The sequence below is a fragment of the Ursus maritimus genome, unplaced genomic scaffold, assembly GCF_017311325.1.
Source record: "Ursus maritimus isolate PB19 unplaced genomic scaffold, ASM1731132v1 scaffold_30, whole genome shotgun sequence".
In the NCBI taxonomy this organism is placed as follows: Eukaryota; Metazoa; Chordata; class Mammalia; order Carnivora; family Ursidae; genus Ursus; species Ursus maritimus.
The window spans coordinates 26362919-26386392 of NW_024425564.1; the positions used below are offsets into that span (position 1 = coordinate 26362919).

The 23474-nt window shown below is 43.8% G+C and overlaps 1 long non-coding RNA gene and 1 pseudogene across 1 annotated transcript; one reads left to right on the plus strand and one right to left on the minus strand.

Moving 5' to 3' along the window:
- Nucleotides 1-499: 499 nt before the first annotated feature.
- Nucleotides 500-8412, minus strand: LOC103664891. The gene is made up of 4 exons (XR_569150.2): nucleotides 8028-8412; nucleotides 3667-3736; nucleotides 2681-2754; nucleotides 500-677 (listed from the first exon to the last, which is right to left on the minus strand). It is a non-coding gene; the product is annotated as an uncharacterized LOC103664891 (long non-coding RNA).
- A 5010-nt stretch (nucleotides 8413-13422) lies between these two features.
- On the plus strand, nucleotides 13423-14921 carry LOC103665124 (annotated as a pseudogene).
- Nucleotides 14922-23474: the final 8553 nt, after the last annotated feature.

Here is a 23474-nt window from a genome sequence, read left to right on the forward strand (position 1 = left end):
GAATGTCAGGCTCCTCTTAAAAACTCGGAAGATGATAACAGACAGTGCAGTCCCTCATGGCCACAGTGAACTGAGGTCGCTGCTACTCACTGTTACCTTTCACCAGGTCTGGAGACTCATTTAGGTCATGCTCCTGCCCCCACTGGGCTTATGGCCCCTCGGAGCACTGATCTGGCCTATCTCATTTTACAGCTGAGGCAACAATAACGCCCTGGGTCATGGCGATGGCAGGATGAGAACTGGATTTCCTGAGTGCAGGTTCAGCACTGTTTTGGCTAGCACACACTGGCATTTCTCAAAGTGGGGTTCCAAGGAAATAATCTTCAGAATCCACAAGAACTCCTGTCCTTAAGAATGTGTCTATATTAGATAAGCAGTGAGTGGTTCTGATTCCTCCAAGTCAGCCTCACCGTGGGACCTACAGTTAAGGGCACAGAAGGACAGGGTCACAGAAGAGAGCCCAAGGTGAGGGCACAAATGAAGCCAGGGAAAGAGTATCTTTATCCTCAATTTTTAACATTGACTTTAATCCATTAATTACATCAGGAAGTAGCTCAGCAGAGTGGTAAGTAGGCATGGCTGCCCGATGACTTGGGTTCAAATCCCAAGGCCGCCATTTACTCCCGGTATGATGCTCTGGCAAGGTACTTAAGCTCTCTGGGCCTCAGTATGATCATCTGTAAGATGGGAATGACAGTATTTACCATGTGAGGTTACTGGGAGAATTCAACAGGTAAGCACCTAAACTCAATGCCTAGCACATGAAGGATACTGAGAAATGTTTGCTATTATTGGCACAGCAGGTTTATAGTTTACAAAGCACTCTCATTTCCTTCTCTTTATTCCATGTAACAAAGCTGTGAGGTAAGCCAGAAGAACTGTATCCATTTTGACAGACAGGAAATCTGAAGAGGTTAATTAACTCATCTGCAGTCATATAGGGAGTAAGGGAGAAAGCTAGTGCTAGAGTTCAGGTTTTCTGCCTCAAGATCCTATGTTCTTTCTACTACCCACAATGCCTTAGGAGTCTCTCTGCAGCAGAAAGGCTTTTCAAGAACTATTGTGAAGGTTAGATGTCAATGAGACAGGGAAGCGGAAGGATTCCGTAAAAATCTGCTTTTTTCTCTTTTTCCTGCTTCTATTCTTGCAAGGACCTGCACCCCCACTTTACACATGCCTCACGGTGCAAAGAGAGTATGTCCTCCTAGTAAGGGACAAGAAGTTAGTGAGTTCTTTAGAGTCTTCCAGCACAGCAGATAACATCGAAGGAAGGACCGGGGAAGAATGACAGGACAAAGCCATCATGTGCATATTCCAGAGCACCAGTGTTAGACACCTCAATGATAAGACCCCTGGCTCCAAGGAATAAGTGACTTATCACAGATACCTAGATCCTTGTCCTTGTTCTAAGTGGTTCCTGGATCCCTGAGAAGACATGTAGACCAGACCACAACCCTCAATAAAAATCCAAGACCCCAAGCAAAGATGAGACACTCTCTCCTTCCCTTTCTGTCTCCCAGGCAGTATGTATCTGCACTCTCCTTACACCTTCAATAAGCTCTGCTCCCACTTCCAACTGTCTTGTGTTTGATTTCTACCCTCCATGTAGCCAAGGACCCTCTTGGGTGGTCCTGCGGGACCCCCTCTGGGTCCTCAGACCTGGCCTACCTGCATCATCAATACATGTCAACACATATGGTGGGAGTGAATCACTAAAAGCTAGGGCTTCCAAAGGAACTAGCAGACGCAGGTGGAAAAACAAGAAGATTTATAAAGAGAAATGATAAACAGAAGCACACTGAGGACCCTGAAGGGCATGTGCTCCAATGATGGGCAGTTCCCAGGTGGTAGCGGCAGTTTGCACGTGGGACTCAAGGGCCCTTCCAGGGCACCCTGGTGAATTTCTGAGCTTGGCCAGCTGCTCTCATCCAGGGTGGAGGGGGTGCAGTGTCGGGGCCCGGCAGGGGAATGGAGTGGGAGGGGAAGAGACCCCTGCCACCGAGCTGGAGACTGCACATTGCTGGTGACAGGGTTTAAGTAAGGCAGCAGCCAACATTTCCCAGACAAAGTAGACTTGTCAGATTATGGGATTTCCACTGGTAAAAGCCTCAGGATGCTTTTTATGCTGTGTCCTAAATTACTGCTTTGGAGTCCAGAAATTTTATGCTGGAACTAGCATGCAGCAAGCTCACTGGAAGTAGATCTTGAGTAGTCTGTTTAGGACTATACCTTGGGCCTAAGAGGCAGTAATAGGAAATTGGCACTGGCCTGGACAGGCATATTTTCAGTTTTATTAGCACCTGAATAGGCCCACTGTTTTATTTCTTTTAAGGGCAATGCAGGGAAAAGGCCAGTCCCTTTATGCTGCTTTTACTACTGAGAGCATTTGCTTTTCCCTTTGCATTTCCAGGCCCTCCATGCTTAATTGCCCACCTGCTCCACTCACTCACCCCCATTTTACCCCTTCATATCCTTCCCCACATACTAGGTCTCGTTGAGGTAGGTCAGGCCCAGGTAACAGCTGTGGTAAATAGTTTTCTGAAATAACTCTAAATAGCTCCTGAAATAGTTTAATGGGTTTGCTTTCCCTGCAGCTACTTTTTACCCTCTGAGAGAGAAATTCTTCCTCTAGCACAACACGGTGAAGAATGTTGGAGAAGTAATTTTTTCATCTTCTTACCTTGAAGACGTCCTGCCATCCCTCCTCCCAGGTGCAGGACACTAAGCTCCACTCCCCATCTTTACATTCTCTTCCTATAGGATTGCCAGACAAAATACAATAAGCCCAGTTAAATTTGAATGTCAAAGAGACAAAAATAATTTTTAAACATAAGTATGTCCCCAATATTGCATGGGACACAGTAATACTAAAAAAACAAAAACAAAAAAAACCCCACCACCACCAAAAAAACTATTCACTGCATCTGAAATTCAAATTTTTTTTTTAAGATTTATTTATTTATTTATTTGACAGAGATAGAGACAGCCAATGAGAGAGGGAACACAAGCAGGGGGAGTGGGAGAGGAAGAAGCAGGCTCATAGCGGAGGAGCCTGATGTGGGGCTCGATCCCAGAACGCCGGGATCACGCCCTGAGCCGAAGGCAGACGCTCAACGACTGTGCCACCCAGGCGCCCCTGAAATTCAAATTTAACTACATATCCTGCATTAATTTTTGCTAAATTTAACAAAACTATTTCCCTGGGAAAGTGCCTACTGAAGAGAAAAGACAATAGTACTGGTAATTTAGGGTTTTTTTTTAACTGAACAATATAATAAATATATTAAAGACAATTTTTTTCAAGGAAAGAAAAATCAGTACATTAAACTGACCATTTCAAACACACACACATACATTTTCATTTCTGCATCTTCTCTCTTCAAGGTTTGGTCCCTGAAATTTTTCTTGTTATGTAAAATACATGAAACTGGAATAAGGTGTGTAGTTTAGTTCATAGCATGGAACTAATACCAATCTCCTGGCTTTGACCGTGTGCTACAGTTTTATAATTTGTCAACATTAGAGGAAGCAGGGTCAGAAGTATTATGTGAACTTTCCATACTATTTTTGAAAGACTTATAAGTCTCAAATTATTTCAAAATGGAAAGTTAAAACATCAAAATAAAAACAAAGTCCCATTATTAGAGGCCATTTCGCTGTTGTTACCTGTTCACTGCTACTTTCCACCACAATGCTCCACAAGACAATTACTCTCGACCTCAGCAGCCCAGGGAACCTAGAGAATGGCAAGCAGATCAGAGAGCTCAAAAAATGTTTGGGTTTTTTTTTTGTTTTGTTTTAAGATTTATTTATTTTAGAGAGAGGGGAGGAGGAGCAGAGGGAGAGAGAGAGAGAATCTCAAGCAGACTCCCCACTGAGTGTGGAACCTGATGTGGGTTCAATCTCACCACCATGAGATCATGACCTGAGCCGAAATCAAGGGTCAGATGCTTAACTTACTGAGCCACCCAGGCAGCCCCCAAATATTTCTGTTTTTATTTGTTATGCTTGTTTATTCCTTAGATGACAATGTACTGTTTTAAGTTGCATTAGTTGGTTAATGAGTGCTTCTTTGGTGACAAGATGGTAGGGCCGCCCCCTCACCCCCTGCTTTTTGATTTAAGCTATCCCAGGGTGGGACACAAGAACACCGAGAGCTCTGATTTTACTTTCCTAATCAGATCCAACTCTGTTATTAGTTTTACACCTGTAAGCAATGCCAGGAAGCATTTATTAATGCCCACTCAGAATCATATTCAAAAACAGGAAATGCACATCTGCTCCTGTCAATGCATTTTTACACACTGTCTTACGAAGTTTGGAGTTGTTTGCTAAATGTCAAGCCTTTCTAGCACAGCAGGGAGTTGCAACCCCTCAGAGGTAGCTGGGTACAATATCCATCCCTTAGACACCTGGATTATCCCATGTGTTCTCTGATCTCTGATCTTCCATTGTCCAATTCCTGGTTCCTGCTCTTTTTAAGTTGCATAACTTCTATGTCTCAATTCCCTCACCTGGAAAGATGGAGATGATAATATCACAAAGCAGGATTGTGGTGTGGATTAGATAAAATAACATATAAGTAACCATCACACAATAAGCACTTAATAAATGTGCATTTCTTCATTTCCTTCTGTTTCTTGTGGGCCACAGAGCCATCTCCACCATTAACTACAGATATTAGGGCTTGACAAAAAAACACTTGGTATAATCCCAAAGCTACACACTGTATGGTCAGCCCAAATGGTACTGTTTCTAAGCTTCATTTTTTAAAACAGTAAGATAATATAAAGCATCTTAATGAACTATAAACAACACATAAACAACACATAAAAATATATTCAGTATTATAAACTCACCAACAGGAAATATGCTGATGGCAGTAAGCCTCAATTAAATATCTCCTGGGTAGTTCTGTCTTTTACAGGAAGTTTTTAAAGAGATGTTTTGCACAATTCAGGTCTCTTGGAAAGTTCCTAGAGCATATTTGGGATGATGCCTTCTTTTTGATTAGTTTACTCCAGTAAACAGAGAGGTGTTCAATGAAAATTTATTATTGCTCATGATAATTAAGATGACAAAGGTACTTCCTACTGATAAGTTCATTTTTAAAGGATTGACTCTCTATATTTTACCCTCCTTAACTTCTGCAATCTTATTTAAAGCTATAATAATAATAATAGCAGTAGTAGCAGCAGCAAAGATTTATTGACTACTTACTACATGTCAGACATTATTCTAAGTCCTTTACATGCATTAACTTATTTAATTCTCCCCAAAGCCCTATTATAATGATAATAGCTACTGGTTCTACAGCATTTACTATGTGCCAGAAACTGCTTAAGCACTTTATATGCATTAATTCACGAAAGTCTCACGACAGATCTGGGATGAAGGTACAATGGTTAATCCCTTTATAGTGGGGAGAAGAAGAGTAAGCTTTAGAGATGTTAGTAACTAGCTCAAAACTACACAGCTCAGCTTTGGGCACCGTCAAGGTACTGGAAATAGCAAATGTCGTTCTGTCACTTTTCTTTATCCTTGGCTGTCACAGGTCCTCCTCGATTCTGTGGTTGCCCAACAAAAGAACACTTTACATTGCGTGAAAAGCTCTAATAACAAATATAGCAACCACTAGAAGAGACTTCAAATCACCACCACAGAATTGCTAAAATGATAATATCCTGAATAGGCTTGGTTGGCTTTTGTCGTTCTCGGCATTTTGTTGGTCTCTTATTTGTCTCTGGACGTGTGTGTGTGTGTGTGTGTGTGTGAGAGAGAGAGAGAGAGAGAGACAGAGACAGAGACAAAGAGAGAGAGAGAAGGAGGGGAGGGAGGGGAAGGAGGGAATGAATTACAAGAATCTGCTGTAGCCAAAACAGGAATTAGCCAACACACCACGAATGGCAGAGAGGAAAGAACCTGGGTCTTTGATGACACAGTTGAGCAGCTGAACTAACCAGTTCTGGAATCACCATATCTCTCTTATGTTAGCAATAGTCTTATTGTGCAAGCAGTTTTCAGTTTGGGTTTCTATACATAACGCTGAAAATACATTAACTACATGCATATTTCCTCTCATATTTCTGTTTCTACTTCAACTTTCTTGTAGTGATGTACTCTCCAGAGATATACAGACCACACACGCGTACACACACACACACACACACACACACACCCCTCCCAGGAGGTACCACTATCAATCAGTGTGTTACCAAACAATCTCTAAATCTCAGTGGCTTAGAACATCAAACATTTACTTTTTGCTCATTCCTCTTGCCTGTGTCTGTTATGAATTGGCCCCTTGTCATAATCCCTCTGAGACCAAAGCTGATGGAGAACATGAACTAAAAAACGGCATGTCACTATGGCAGGAGGAAAAGAGAAGTCCAGAGGATCTCATTCTGGCAAATGAATGTCCCAGCCCAGAAGTGGCACACATCATTTCTAGATTTTCATTTTCATGGCTAGAACTAGTCACACAACCCCATCCAACCTCAGGAGGGCCAGGAAATGCAATGAGACCATGTGCCTGGAAGGAGAACTAGAATAGCACTAAAGACTACCGATGCTTACAAGTTACAGGAGGCAACTCCCTAAATGCATATTCATCTGTGGAGGGGAAATGGGGCATAGAATGTTCCTGTGGGATTCTTTTTTCTTTCCTTTTCTTTTCTTTCTTTTCTTTCTTTTCTTTCTTTCTTTCTTTCTATGTACCTTTTTAGCATTTGGATTTTTTTAAGCCTTAAAAGACTGAAGTATAATACATGAAGATAAGTGCATAAATCATAAATGTACAGGTCAATGGATTATCATCATCACCCAGATGAAGAAATAACACATTGTCTGCATCCCAAAAGCCCCCACATTGTGATCCCTCTAATTTCTACTTATATCCTTCCAACCAAAGTTATCCTAATTTTTCTGGTACCTCTGAATCCCTTTTGCCCATTCCCCACCCCCTCCCCCAACCTGCCTCCCCTCTGGCAACCACCCGTGTGTTTTCTGTATTTAAGAGTCTGGTTTTTTGTGTTTTTTAGATTCCGTATATAAGTGAAATCATATGGTATTTGTCTTTCTCTGTCAGACTTACTTCACTTAGCATAAAAGTTATTTTGATTTTTAATTCCATAGATTAAAAAATTTTTAAAAAGAAATATTTACAGATATATCATCACAGAAGGAAAAGAGGCACATGACATCCAAGCTGTTAGTTTGGATCGCAGAAAGTTACAGGAGGTAAAGAGTGGGTAGAGATGTAGGTGGACCCAAGGAGAACTGGATTCTGAGACTTGTAGGATGGAAGGTTCTGTGGGTGGAGGAGAGGGTACCTGCCCCATGCACGCCTCAGGGTGTCAGGACCTCTGATGATGTGGTATACGGCTCTCTGGAACTTATCACCAGACTTCTTGGCTTTGAAACCTTGGGACCTAGGCTGAAGCGGACTGAATGGCTTCTTGGTGGTAGCTATGCTTGTCACAACTGGCCCTGGGAAACAAGACGGAGGAAGTGACAGAACCACCCGGGACTATAAGGACCAGGTTCCAGTCCATTTCTGTGAGCCCTGGGATTCCAGTTCTATACAATGGGGAGGTAGTAAGGGTAGTGGTGGTGGTGCTAAGCGTCCCAATAATAACTGCTTTGGAACGTCCTCCCAGCTAGGGAGGTAAGGACACAAAGCTGGATATAATTTAGTTTAAAATACAAAAGCACATCACGATTCTTGCCCCTCTGCCAGGTGGGCTGGGAATGCACACTTGTCTTCACAATGCAGTTCTACCTTCCTCTGTTGTTGAAGTCCAGTCTGTCTAAAGCAGCAGAGCTTTCTTTGAAGCCCTGGCGCCAATTCCACTTCCGAATGTGTACCGCTGCCCTGAAGAAAAGTGGCGAGAGGGCACCTATCGAGTGCATCACTCAGGGTTTAACCATGAAGTCCATATATGTATGTATGTATGTACGTGTATCTATGACTGAAAAATATATAGTGAATTATTAGGAACGGACTTGCACAATTACGGAAGCCTTACCAGGCACTCTCCACAAGGTTGTCTTGACCAATGTTGGCGCTTGAAATCTGCAAGGCAGTCAAGAAGGGAAACTCACGAGGGAAGGCTAGAACCCCCACAAGCAGGACCTGGAACACCACGTGGGCTGCCTGAAACCCACGTCCTGTTTGTTCCTCTTGACCTTCTCGATGAAGGGACCCTGCAGAAGCTGAGGCCCTGTGTCACACTGCTGAACAAGGATACATCCGCCATAGGATGCAGAGAAACTAAAAGAAGCGAGACCCAGTGGTAAGGGAGGGTAACCCCGGGCCCACCAGCAGCTTCACCTGAACATGAAGGCGGTGATCAGCAGGCAGCGCACAGCCGCCCCGTGCCTCCTTCCAACTCTCGCGAGAGAATGTACCTTGGAGCTCATACTAACCTGAAACACAGGAGGAAAAGGAATCCTGGGAAATGTAGTCCAGCCTGACCAAGTAGGCAGATTATAAAGCCATCACTATGACCACTGAGTGAGCTTCGTTAAAGGCACAGATCGTGGAACGTATTTCGGGGAAGTGAGTTTGGTCTTTAAACCAATACTGTTTCCTGTTCCCTCCTCCCCCAGCTGCTTTCTCTTCCTCTTGGTGGATCCCCCACTTATGTTAGTCCATGTCTTCTGAGAGGCAGTTACCAAGATCCGTTAAAAGTGCAAGAAATTTATTAGGGGAAATGCTTGAAAGAAAGGGGGGAGGAAGCCGGGAGAGGCTTGAAAAGCCTTCAGACTCTCATGCAAGTTTGACCCCAGGGAGGAAGTGTTATAGATGGCAATGCAATTGTAAGTTTGGGCAAACCTTCCTGCCAGAAGAGCCCCGTACTTCCCACCTAAAGGCTTGCCTTCGTATCCTGCTGTGCCTAGTGACCACGGGAGCAGCCAGGGGATGCGGGCCTGTGGGGAAGCTTGGTGAGGGATTTCAGAGCACAGCCCTGGGCCCTTGGTCAATTGCATTCCTGGCAGTAGGAGATTTGGGGGCTCTTCTAATGACTGCTATCCTGCTTCATTCTCATTTCTTACTCTAGTCAAGACTCAGACTCAGTCCCACCTTCCTTTTTTGTTGGAGTGTGAAAAATAACTAAATTAGGGCCAGGTGTCTTCTTGCTGGCTGCTCTTTTGTCCTGTGACTGATTTTCATTCAGCCAGGACAAGCTTTGCCAGGAGTAGATGTCGGGGGATATTTGGAGGTGAAGGCAGTTTGGGCGTGTCTAAATGCAGGAAGATGGAGTTGCTGATTGGCAATACAATTGGTGTAACCTTAGGGCATTTCATTAAAGTGTGTGGCTAAGTATTAAACAGTTCTGATCCTTGGGATTTATTACACATTTCTTAAGAAAAAAACAGAACCAATGAAGTGTTCAGCTGTGAAGGGGGACTTCTGGGATTAGCTAGAGATAGGGATTCGGAAAATATAGGTCGAATCGTTTTCTGCAGTCTTATTCCTATTCTCTTGAGAAATCAAATGTAAGCATCTGTAACAAATGAATGTAATGAAATGGAAATAATTTTTGCCTAGGCAATGAAAAGTTGATTGTTAAATTGTTAACTCCTGGAAGGCAAGAGTTGTTTTTCTTAATCTGTGTGACATTTAGTGGGTGTCTGTATAGAACAGGACTCAGTTGCTCTTCGACGGTGAGTCTATTGAATTTTGAGCTTGTTTCCCATATTTGCATAACAGCAAAAATAAATAAATTCATGTTGATCATGTGCAGGCAGGGGTGGGTGGAATGAGGCCCGGCCTTACCACAACCTGCTATTACTATCTCATGTTTATAGCAAACAAACCCCACTTTTGCAATAAGTGCAAATTGCACCCATCTTATTCTATTCAGAAGTGTTCACTAGAGATTTTTCTGATCAAGCATACAGTCCCCATCATGATTACTCATCTATGCAAAGAATGGAGTCTAAGTTGCCCTGCCGACCCCAGTTCTCAATTTCCTGGCCTATGGGTCAAATTATGCACTTTTAATGAGCATTCATATCATTTTCTCATTGAAAATACTAGAAGCTGATTTGCTAGATCACTGAAGCCTGTCCTGATGTCTAATAAGTATTTGAAAAGGATCATCAAGAAATCATCTCTCTTCCAGTCTACCCACTTACCAGGAAAAACAGAGATGTAGACTGCTTTGTTTTTTTGTTAAGCCAGGCCAGTGGGAAACAACAATTCTTTCTGATTCCCATTCCCTGGAGAGCGTTCCTTTTGCAAGTTTACAGATGAATAAACCTCACATTCTAATTAGGACCCATCAGCCTCCTAATCAGCTCACACGGTACTGAAAAGCAGCCCTCTATTAGTAGTTTCTGGCAGGGGCACTCACTGTCTTGAAAGAACCTGTTTTCTCCTAATTTAGAGCAGTCCCCTGGGTTTAGTGATGTTTGCGTGTTTGCGGGAGCTTGGCAAATAGTCTCTTCTGACACACTGCCGTTGTTGGCAGCTTCACACCAGGATCCTCACCAGGGCTGAAGCCTGAGAAATGAATTCATTAATGTCTGCCAGGCAGGGTCCTCTGCTGTTCCAGCGGTATCAGGGACTGGGACCCAGAACACGACGCTGGAACCCATCCTGGAAGCCTCGGTGTTGGATGGCTTGGAAAACAAGCCTTTATATCTTTCTCACGGATAGGGATGTTGTTGTGGGGAGAGAATTCTTGAGACGTTGTGTGGTGCAACTTCGTAAGTTTAAGTAGCACGGGGACAGGGCCCGTGAGCAGAAAGAGCTGCACTTTTTGCTGTATGAAGCTGAGGGTTATATGCTAAGTGTTGGGGGGGGGCGGGATGTGCAGAGAGTATTAGATCATCAATGTCTTCTTCAAATTTCTGCCCATAAACTAAACTTTTGCAAGATTTCTCTGGTGGTTATCATTCAGTTTGATATTGATTATTGGTCAGATGTACAGGCAGTCATGAGACCCTTTAAGAATGCAGCAACAAAGCTACAGACGTAGTGAAAAGAAGGGGCACATGCACCCCAGTGTTCATTGCAGCAATGTCCACAATAGCTGAACTGTGGAAAGAGTTGAGATGCCCTTCAACAGACAAATGGATAAAGAAGATGTGGTTCACACACACAATGGAATATGACTCAGCCATGAGAAAGGACGAATACCCACCATTTGTATCCACATGGATGGAACTGGAGGGGATTATGCTAAGTGAAATAAGTCAAGCAGAGAAAAACAGTTATCATATGGTTTCACTCATATGTGGAACATAAGGAATAGCATGGAGGACCACAGGGGAAGGGGTGGAAAACTGAATGGGAAGAAATCAGAGAGGGAAACAAACTATGAGAGATTCTGGACTCCAGGAACCAATATGTTGGCTAACTGAACATAATAAAAACCAAAAAATAAAAAAATAATAAAAAAAAGAATGTAGCAACCAGCATGTATTTGATCCTCATTGGAACTAGGCAGGCTATTGGTCAGCCTTCTGGGCTAAAGGTGAACATTTTCCTTCTCCTATCCCTTGTCAATATTTCTCTTTACATGATGTCTGTTGAGTTTCATGTTTCATAACAAGGCCCAACAATTTTGCCTGTAGAAAGTCTCTCACAGCTGCCTCTTTCTCTCCAGGCTTAATATTCTGCTAGGTTGTACTGGTAAAGCCATCCCAGCTGGCAAATAGCTACTGGCGAGTGCTTCCCCCACCCCAGGCCAGCCCTTCCCCACTCATCTGGGATCCAGCGCACCAGGGGTTAATATGCCAGTCGTTGGGAGCTCCAGGAGCGTCAGAAAATCTGCTCTCTCTAGGTGCTTACCACCTGTAGTGGGGTGAAAACTGTCCCCCAAAGATGTGAAGCCTGTGATAGATAGCTTACTTTAAAAGGCAGACCTGTGAATGGCGAAGGATGGAATCCAGGTGAAGATCTTGAGACCGGGAGCTTTTGTTGGGTTATCTGGGTGGGCCTAAGTGCAATCACATCTCCCCCTATCAAAGGGTGGCAGAGGGAGATTTGATAGATGTCACAGGAGGAGACGATGAGAAGAAAACAGATTCGAAGATGCTGGCCTTGACATTTGGAGGGACAGAGCCGCACGCCAGAGCAAGCCAAGCCAAGCCACCAGAAGCTGAATGAGGCAGGACCAGATCCTCCCTGAAAGCCTCGGAAGAGGAAGAGCACGTGGCCCTGCTGACACCTTGATTTCAGACCTCTGGTTTGCAGTACCTTGAGACAGTGTGTTACTGTTGTCTTAAGTGCCCGAGTTAGTGGTAACTTGTTACAGCAGCTCCAGGAAAGGAAAGCACCACCTCTCACCTGGTTCACATCAGCCTCGCAACTGACCTCTTGGGGTCTGATTCTTCTCTTTAATCCATCCTGTGCATTGCATTTTTCTTGACTCCTCTGAGTGGTTTCAAAAACTCTCTATAAAGTTTTGGTCCTTTCGTACTGAAACAGCTTTAGTTTCCATTAGTAATAATAACAATCAGCATAGTCACTCTGTGGAGTGCTTTTGCTGTGCTGAGCACTTTACAGAAAGCATCACCTTTCCTCCTTGCAACAACACACTAAGGTTGGCATTATTATCCTTGCTTTACAGACAAGGAAACCAAGGCCCAAAGAAATTAAACATTGATCTGTGTGAGTGGCAGTCAGACAGGCACGCTTGTGTTCTCAGCCTCCTGCTGTAGTGCTCAGTGTGTCTCCCGCCCAGGACACTAGCCGGGCTGAGAGCCTTGTTCTCGCATTTCTTTGTCAAACACCCACCACCCTTCCAGATTCAGTGTCTGTGCCACCGTGTCCAGGAAACTCTCTTAAATGCCCATCCCTCGCCTGCCTGCCTGAATTCCCTGTAACTTGTAGGTAGCATCTATTCTTCCTACCTAGAATCTAGTCAGTCAACTTATAGAAATTTGATTCTGCTTTGTATTTTTTAAAATTCAAAACACTGTAGTGGAAAAAAGTATACCATGTAGAGAAAGATCTTAAAAATACAAACCCAAAGTACCCTACTCAATGATTCCTGACTTGGATTCACTGATTCCTATTGCGGAGACCGTCTCCTAATTTTATTTTGAAAAAGATTTATTTATTTATTTTAGAGAGAGAGAGCAGGGGAGGGGGGAAGGGCAGAGGAAGAGGGAGAAAGAAACTCAAGCAGACTCTGATCTGAGTGCAGAGCCCCGATCCCCTGACCCTGAGATCAGACCTGAGCTGGCACCAAGAGTCAGACATTTAACCAACTGCACCACCCAGACGTCCCTCCCCTAATTTTAAATAGAAATAACTCACTGTTTGGGCAACGTGGCCAGTTAGAACTTCCCTGGCTGTGTAGATACCCCAGTGGCACATCTGTGGCATTATCTAGAAAATCTGATCCCCATGTAGATGTTCTATCAGTCTAGAGCCCCACTGTTCCACTGAAACATGACGTGAAAACCAACGCAAGCTGTTCATGTCACTTAAACATTTTCTAGTAATCCGTCTTGGCGCGGCAGACGCTGTGTAGCATTGCTGTTACTCTCAGGGTAGAACAGTCGATAGAGGGTGCACATATGCAGAGAAATAAAACCTTTAACTTGGAGAAGCAAAACCATAGTCCAACGAAGCATCGTCAGCATCACCAGCAGCAGCAGCGGCCACCACCACCACCAGTACCTACACATGGGCAACAAGCCAGCAGCCCAAATGAAGGCTTGACTCTTGACCTGAAGGATTTTAGGAAACCAGGAGAGAAGACCTTCACCCAACGTAGCTGCCTCTTTGTGGGCAATCTTCCTCCTGACATCACTGAGGAGGAGATGAGGAAACTATTTGAGATAGAAGGGAAGGCAGGCGAAGTCTGCATTCACAGGATAGGGCTTTGGCTTTATCTGCTTGGAAACATGAACCCTAGCAGAGATTACTGAAGCAGAGCTGGATCACGTGCCACTCCGTGGAGAGCAGCTGCGCGTGCACTTTGCCTGCGATAGTGCATCCTTTCTGGTCTGAAACCTACCTCGGTATGTTTCCAATGAACTCCTGGAGGAAGCCTTTTCTGTGTTTGGTCAGGTGGAAGGGGTGGGCTGAAGTCACCGTGGGTGATGGAGGAAGGCCCTCAGGAAAAGGCATTGCTGGATTCTCAGGGAAGCCAACGGCTCAGAAAGCTCTGGATAGGTGCAATGAAGCTTCCATCCTGCCAACTACATTTCCTCGGCCCGTGACAGTGGAGCCCATAGACCAGTTGGATGATGAAGAGGGACTTCCAGAGAAGCTGGTTATAAAGAACCAGCAATTTCACAAGGAGCAAGACAGCCACCCAGATTTGTGCAATGAGGCTCCTTTGAGTATGAGTAGGCCATGCGCTGGAAGGCACTCACTGAGGTGGAAAAGCAGCAGAACCAAGTGGACCTCAACATCAAAGAAGCTGGTGAGAAGCTGGAGATGTAGATAGAGGCTACTCGCCATGAGTGCCGGGTCATGCTAATGAGACTGGATTTGATGAGGCGTCTAGAAGAACTTTGGAGGATGGAAGAGTTGCACAACCAAGAAGTGCAGAAAGGAAAGCAGCTGGAGCTCAGGCAGGAGTTGGAGCGCAGGTGCATGAGGAAAAGATGCGGCCGCGGTAGGAAGGATTCAAGGGAACATTCCCTGATGCAAGAGAACAGGAGATATGGTGGACCAGATGGCTATGGGAGGTGCTATGGGCATCAACAACAGAGGTGCCACGTCCCCTGCTCCAGTGCCAGCTGGTACCTCAGCTCCTCCAGGACCTGCCACTATGATGCCAGATGGAACCTTGGGATTGACTCCACCACCAACTGACCACTTTGGCCAGGTTGCTACAATGGAAGACATTGGGGCAATTGGTGAAACCCCTCCTGTGTTCAACCATGCAGCATCTGGAGCTGAATTTGCTCCAAACATCGCCAATACTAATAAAAATTTCAGTTTTTAAAGTTTCCCCAAAACCTTAAAAGAAGAGCCCTTTTTGGACAAGCCAGAATTCTGCCCTGGAGAAGTGTTGGGAATACCTCCCAATCATTAGGTCTTCCTTGCCTGTACTACTCTAAGGGCGTATGCTGGAGGCTGAGGGTAAGGGAAGGGTGACATTTAACAAATCAGTTCCATGTGGCATATCTTTGAACTAATCGATTCTGTGTGGTGCGTTGCTGAAGTCTCATGTGATGGTTGAGGGCCTGGGCGTGGGGGGAACCATGGCAAAATGGATCCAGTTAGAGCCCCCATTCATCTTGATCATTCCATTCTTTGTCCAGCCTGTTCTGTTTGCTTTCTCATCTTTTTACCCCCCAACCCCAGAGACACTGCCACATACACCACAAAAGCACACATCCCCCCAATGACCTTAGCCCTGTTGCCCCATTCATGCACAGGTGGGGATTCAGGCAACTGGCCACAGAGGTCACGGACAACAGACATACGATTGTTATATCCATTATATTATCCCTTTGTGTCCTAAGGAAGACATTCTCTCTTAGACATTTTCATTTTAGTGTATCTTTAGAAAACCTTGTGCTAAGTTGCCTCCATCTTTCTTCCTGGGGTAAGGACAGCCCAGGAACTGCCCTTTTGTGTCGATGATGTTGCTGTTCTTGATAGGCCTGGGACAATCTTGGGAACAGGGTTGCTGTGTGCTGAAGGTCAGACAGTAGCTCTTAGCCTTGCCTATCTTAGGTAGTTATGCTATCCATTTTTTTTTAATTGGTGCACCATGTTTGATTTATCCCTGATTTCTTTGGAGTTTTTCTGAGAAACGGAGCAGTAATGCAGTATCAACTTATATGCCTTAGAAATTTTTTTTCTAGTAATCGTGTTTTAAAAAGTAAAAAGACACATGTGAGATTAGTTTTATTTTATGTAACCCAATATATCTAAAACCTTATCATTTTAACATGTAATAATCAATATAAAAATCGTTACATCTTACCTTCTTTTTTTTTTTTCTATCAAGACTTCAAAATATGGAGTGAAATACACCACATGGAAATTCGGATGAGCCGAATTTCGGGTGCTCAACAGCTGCATAGCAGAGAACACAGCTCTAGAATCACTTACAACTTTTTTAGAAAGCTACATTTCCAAGTTCTGTTCTTCTGATAAATATCTACTTTAAAGACAACAAAACAAGATGTTTTTTCTTGAGGTGTATTTCCTACTCACTGTCAAAAATTAAGAAATGCAGAAAATCACAAAGAATAAAACAAAACTCCCCAGTATTCTAGGTCCAGGGTTATCTTCCTAAGCATACCTAAAAATATATAAATTAGAAAAATTAGAATCATTCTGTCAATACTATTTTGTAATGTTTTGGCTCAGAAATATAGCCCTTCCCTGAAGTCTTGAGGTTGTCCCCTGTGTGTTGGTTTTCTAAGTAGAGTTTTAAAAAAAATTTATTTATTTGAGAGAGAGAGGGGGAGCACACGTGAGTGGGGGGGGTGGCAGAGGAGAGGGAGGGAAGCAGACTTTCCGCTAAGTACAGAGCCTGTTGCAATGTGGGGCTCTCCCCATGACCCCGAGATCATGACCTGAGCCAAAATCAAGAATCGGTCCTTAACCGACTGAGCCACCAGGTGCCCCTCTGAGTAGATTTTAAACCTAAAAGACAGGGGTCATATTTCATGCCATTTCTACATACCTCAGAGAATATGAACGGGTCCATGGAACTCACTCAGTAAACACTTGAATGGACGAGGAAAATGTTAATGAATTAACGAATATTTATTGAGTGGGAGTGGCTTCTCAGACTTCTTAGGTAACAATAAGCTGGATTTGAGGATTGGCTAACCCCAAAAGAATATCTCACTCTGGCTTGGAATAATCCTCTGAACTTGAAGATAAGAGCTTGCTACTTACTAGGAGTTAAACATGGGGTGATCCATTCAAGCCCTCCTGGCCTCATTTTCCAACTGTGTAGGTGAGAAATGTGTGCTTGCCTGCCTTATTATTATCATTGATTCTCTCAGCTCTGCCAGGGCTACGTGAGAACAAAATGTCATAGTATACGCAACAGCACTCTACAAAATAAGAAGGTGTGTTATCATTCTTCTTTCTAACCTTGCTACCCAGTGTGAAACGTGCTCTGAATACGCAAAAAAATTGGCCCCAGCCACTGACTGCATCCACTTCTTGGGAAGGTTACAGACTCCAAGTCGTCAGGATTTCTATTCCTTTTAAATGATTATGCTTTACTAGTATGTAGTTTCTCCTAGAATGTTAACCATATTTACACTGGTTTCTTGAAGTTAGTTTGAGTGCTCACTGCTAGTCCTTGACCCCCTTAAATCACGACTTTCTTATTCAAATTTTTGTATGCTTTGTGAATATCTTAAGTAGTTGTCGTAGAAAACAATGTGGTGTGGTAAATCTAATAAGTCTTTAATGTCTGAAGTATACATATTTTTTATATTGGAGTTGACAGACAAAATACAGGATCTCACTTAAACTTGAATTTCAGATAAACAATAAATATGTTTGTAGGATAAGTATGTACCAAATATTACACGGGACATACTTATCCTAAAAACACATACATTATTTATCTGAAATTCAAATCTAACTGAATGTCATATCTTTTTTTTTTTTAAAGATTTTATTTATTTATTTGACAGAGAGAGACAGCCAGTGAGAGAGGGAACACAAGCAGGGGGAGCGGGAGAGGAAGAAGCAGGCTCTTAGCAGAGGAGCCTGATGTGGGGCTTGATCCCAGAACGCCGGGATCACTCCCTGAGCCGAAGGCAGACGCTTAACGACTGTGCCTCCCAGGCGCCCCTGAATGTCGTATCTGTGTTTTTATTTGCTCACTATTTGAGAATAGAATTCTTGGGTTATAATCTTTTCCTCTCAAAACTGAGAATAATGCACCATTATCTTCTAAACAGCACTGTGGAATATAATTTTTGTTTTTATTTGGGCAACTTGTCCCTTTTCCCCCTTCTGAATACCTTTAGGGAATTTTCTTTATTTTTGCGGTATAAAATATTTTTAAGGACATACGGGAATTTCAGGCCTTTCATTGAGGCTCTAATAAGGTTTCTATGACTCCTGAAATTATATTGCATATCTGGTACCTAATCTTCCTGACTTAAACTTTTCTATCCCTCCTCTTTCTGTCTGATTCTCAACTTTTTGAGGGTACCCGTGGTGTATTTGTAGCTCTGAATCTGTAAGCCGTAGCACAGTGAGAAAGAGAGAGAGTTGTAGAAACGTTGGCTAAGAGATCAAATGGATAAATTGGGACTGTTAGGACCGGCCACACATTTTTCAAAGTCCTGCGTGCAGTGTAGCTAAGTCAATGCACACTGGTTATCGAACAATATGAAGATAAAGATAACCTCCCTAACGACAGTTCTCTAACATAAGGAACACTCTTGAGAATAAAGGGACAGACGCTGGTTTCAAGGAAAGGGGAGATGAAAATAGTCTCCATTCCTGGTAGGGAGAGGAGATGGAGAAAAAAATGTAATTAAGAATTGTAGCCTAATAGGCTTTTATTTTTTCAGAGGCAGAGGGGAAACTCCTGTTTCATTTTGTCTCCCTTGCCGAAAGGCCCAGGAGTATGAGAAAGTCATTTTTCCCACTTTCTAGTGAATGGCAGCCAGTTGCCCCCACTGTGTGGCAGAGCAACATTCCAGCTCTTGAGAGCCCTGGGATTAGGGCCGGACAGATTGCCCCAAGAGAGGGGTGTGAAAGGTGACTGACTTAGGAGGCCATCAGCATGTTGGGAGGAAGCGAAATGCCCTTTGATGTCAGGCTACAGCCCTGAGTCAGAGACCTCAGTCCCAGTCTCAGACCTCTAAGACCAAAACATAGGGTGGATTTTACTGGGTAGCTCAGCTCTGAGATCTGCAGCCTCTAAAGGGTGGAGAGCTCAGCTCCCCTTCACTTTATTACCAGCCTCTCCCCTTTACCGTGATTGTAGCAAATAACTCACACTAGCCACGCAGTTCTGTAAATTCTGTGAATAAGACTTTCCTTGACTGCTTAGACTTTGGCACCAACTCATTTGGGGGGGGAGCAATAAAAATATTCTTTTTTAAAAAAGATTTTTAAGTCATCTCTACACCCAGTGTGGGGCTCAAACTCACAACCCTGAGGTCAAGAGTCACATGCTCCACCAATGGAGCCAAACGGGCGCCCCTTAAAAATAAATGTTCTTTAAATGATCAAATCTTAGCTGTTGACCTCAGTCAGATTTAGGGGGATTCTGAATTGGTTCCCAACTGCCTTACATTCCTTCATCAGCTTATCATTTCTTCCATCATGTGAATATCCCATGGCATCTGATTTCCCATGAGATGCAATCCTTTAAGAATTAAGCAACTATGGTAACAACAGCTAAGCTCCCAGTTTTCTAGAATTCCATCCTGGAGTTATCTTCTTACACCGAGCTTGAGGGGCTCCTGGGTTAAGCGTCCAACTCTTGATTTCAGCTCAGGTTTTGATCTCAGGTTCATGAGTTCAAGGCCCTGTTGGGCTCCATGAGGGGCATGGAACCTACTTAAAAAAACAAAACAAAAACAACAACAACAACAACAAAACCAAACTGAACTTGAGCTCGGCACCATCTTGTATACAAACACTTAGATATTGGTTGCAACCCTGGAAGGTCCCAAGACCCTCTTGTGATTAGAAAGATGGAGTGACTTTAAGGGCCAAGAGGGAAAGGTCTCCCACTCTTAGGGCTGTGTCACCCCTCTTCCGGATGAAGTAAGATAAGATCAAGTCCTTGAGCAGCACCACTACCGGTTTGTGAATTTGAGTATGGGAAAGTCACACTAGGGCTTTTCAATAGGCCTGCGTGTGTATGTAGGTCTATATATAGGCACGTAATACAACATTGATAGCTATGAGTTAGAAATCACGGAAATGAGCTACACAACTGGAGAAACGGATCAGACCCAGTATGGCGTCTTTTATCTTGCCTCTAGAAATCTGCCTTCTTCAGAACCAAAGTCTTGGCATTTCTAAGCATTTATTAAAACTCTGGCTGCTTTCTTGAATTAAGAGATTTGTCCTGGAGAAGACAACAAGGAAGGCGCCAGTCCCTGCCAGCTTGGAGATGGCTGGCAGCATTTAGGAGAACTTATAGTGATGTAGGGCAAAGAGGCTATTTCTGACTCATGGGACTAAGTCTTACCTTGTGTGGAACATCATTTAAAGTATAATATTTTAGCATGCAATTCCAGGTCATGGAGGACCCATTATTCTATGCCTGTTATCTGGAGGGGCATGGCCTCGGTGTAATGGCATCATGAATATGCATGAAGGGAGGTCAAGCAGATGGCTCTGACATTAGGAAGAAATAAAATTCATCTTTAATGGATTTGACCATAGCTCCTATAAGCAGGCACCCCAAAGTAACATAAATACACACGATAAAATATGTGTAGGTGAGTTTTGTGATTCCTTCACCTTGTTAAGTGGAGTAAGTAATTTGCTACTTGATCAGAAGTGGGAGAGAATGTGTGCATTATCTCATGGCCCCAGACCACTTTAGCATTGCCTGTTCCCTCTCTTCCCCTTTCCATTCCCCATGATTGATTCCGTTGAGAGTAAAGTAATTGAGGAGCAGAAAACTGCTGAATTTGGGGGAAACATCATTTGGGGTTTTTTATTCCAGGAATTATTGTAGATGGTACTGAAGAATCCTTTCAAAGCTGGGGATGTGGACGATCCTGGCAAAGTCAATTCTTGAAACAAGAATTTGAACAGAGGAGAGATTGGACAGGCTAAGAGAAAGCAGCTGGGGCTGGTGTTGTCCAGAGAAGGTCGTCAAGTTTTGGGAAATCACAGTGTGGCCATAGGAAGGGAAATGCTAGGCAGTGTCTGAGGTCTGGGCAAGAGGGCTCATATGCAGAGCCAGTTCTGGATTGCAGGTGGGTTTGAAGTACCAAAATATGATTGGGCACAAGGAGGAAACCAAACTGTCTTGGCTGGTTTCTACAGCAGAGGATACCCACCGACGTGAGAGGACGATCTGATGATGAAAAGCAAGGCCCTGCAGGGAACCTAAAGACATCTGGATGGGAATCCAGGCACGCGAGGTGCATTGGGAACCCAGAACAAATGATGGGGTAGCAGAGAGGCAGAGGCAGACAGAAAATGCTTGTGTTCCGGGAACAGTGTGCAGACATGGCATGCCTAGGTGGGGGCACAGAACCCTATGATGCAGAAACGGAGAAAGCTCGGTCAGCAGCAAGATGATAATAATACCAATGACCACATGAGCAAACATGAGTAACCGTAGCTAACACCTACTGAGTCATTACCATGTACTGGCCTAAGTGCTCGATCCTTCCATGTATGGAGGCCTAGAGAGACAAAGTATATGGTCAAGGTGACACGGAGCCAAGCGGCAGAGCTGGGATCTGAGTGCAGGTTGTCTCACTGCCGACCTCATAAACCTCCTCCTTCTTGGATGGCTCCTAATAGAAGCTCCTTCTCTGAGGTTCTGGGAAGGCCTGGCCCCACAGCAGAGACACGTACAGGTAGACATCAAAAGCAGATCAGGGTTCTGCCAAAAGTAACATAAATATCAAGTCAGCTTACGTAAAAAAGACCGTAACCTAAAAACCCCCTGAAAAGTCATCTCTCCACCGTGCTCAAGATTGGCGAGGATCTTTATGGAAATCTATTTCTGTTTTGAGGTTATACAGAAAGCGATTAAAATATGAAGCGAGATATTGCTGGGGACTATGTGAGGTGGGTTGTGGGCTGAATTGTGTCCTCCTAGAAGATATGTTGAGGTCCTAATCCCCAGTAAACGGCAAATGTGATCTTACTTGGAAATAGGGTTTTTGCAGATGCAGTCGAGTTAAGATGAGGTTCTAATGAGTTAGGGTGGGCCCCAAATCCAACGACATGACCTTATGAGAGAGATTTGGGAGCACACAGATACACAGAGGGGAAGGCTGTGCGAAAGGGAGGCCGAGATTGCACTTGTGTTGCCATAAACCCAGGAACCCCAAGGACTGGCAGCAGCCACTCGAACCTGGAAGACGCCAGGACGTAATCTCCCCCGAGACTTCAGAGGGAACAGGGTGCTGCTGACACCTTGATTTCAGATCTCTTGCTTCCAGAACTGTGAGAGAATAAACTTCTGTTGTTTTCGCCACCTCGCTTGTGGTCACTTGTTACCACGGCCCTGACGGGCAGGGGTGACTTGATAAAATCTTCTCTTTTTTCTTTTTCTTTTTTTTTTTTTAAAGATTTTTATTTATTCCAGCAAGAGAGTGAGAGAGAAAGAGAGAGACAACGAACAAGGAGAGGGGCAAGGGGAAGGGGAGATGGAGAAGCAAAAGCAGACTCCCCGCTGAGCAGGGAGCCTGATGCAGGGCTTGATCCCAGGACTCCAGGATCATGACCTGAGCCGAAGGCAGATGCTTCACCGACTGAGCCGCCCAGGTGCCCCGATAAAATCTTCTTGAAAGTAATTCAACAAATGTATCAAAACATTAAATATTTATATTCTCGGGATTCCTATTTCTTTTTTTTTTTTTTTAAGATTTATTTATTTATTTTTTAGAGTGGGCACGCACATGGTATGGGGAGGGGCAATGGGAGAGGGACAGAGAGAATCCCCAGCAGACTCCTGGCTGAGCCTGGAGCTCTACACCGGGCTCGATCTCACGAACCTGACGTCACAACCTAAGCCAAAACCAGGAGTTGGTTGCTTAACTGACTGGACCACCAAGGCGCCCCAGGATTTCTATTTCTAATACTCTAGCCTAAAATGCTGTTTATAGATTGAGATGCAGAAAAGCTTTCTTCATAATTAGTTGTTGCGTTATGTATATTTTTCAAAAGGAAACCACCCAGTAGCCAATAAGGAGGAATGATTAAATAGACTATGGTATACCTGCAGGGGAGAATGTTATACAACCATTAAGACATTTTAAAAACAGTTTTCAGTGATATGGGAAAATATGTTTTATGATGTTAAATGAAGAAAATCAAGAAATAAAATATTCCATTCAATACCATTGTAATTCCATTAAAACAGGCACAGGCAGAAACCAGAAGGAAATACGTCAAAAGATTAATGGTGATTATCTCTGGGTTTTGGGACTACGGGTGACATTTTTTTTCTTTACGTCTTTTGGTATTTTGAAAATTATCTGTAATAAGCATATATTACTTTGTATAATGAGAAAAAAAGTGCTTGTAAGGAAAACTTACAGGAATTGTTATTCGAGGGTTACAAAGGAAGGGTCAAGTGAAAAGTTACCTGCAAAAAATAGACATGCGTCATTGTTATTTACAGTGATAATATTATAGAGGCAAATTTTTTAAAAGTTTTTTTTATTTATTTGACACAGAGAAAGAGACAGAACAGAGAGAACGAGCGGGGGGAGCTGCAGGCAGAGGGAGAAGGAGAAGCAGGCTCCCTGGGAGCCCCACACAGGGCTCGATCCCAGGACCCTGAGATCATGACCTAAGCCAAAGGCAGGCCCTTAACTGCCCGAGCCACCCAGGTGCCCCGGGGTAAATG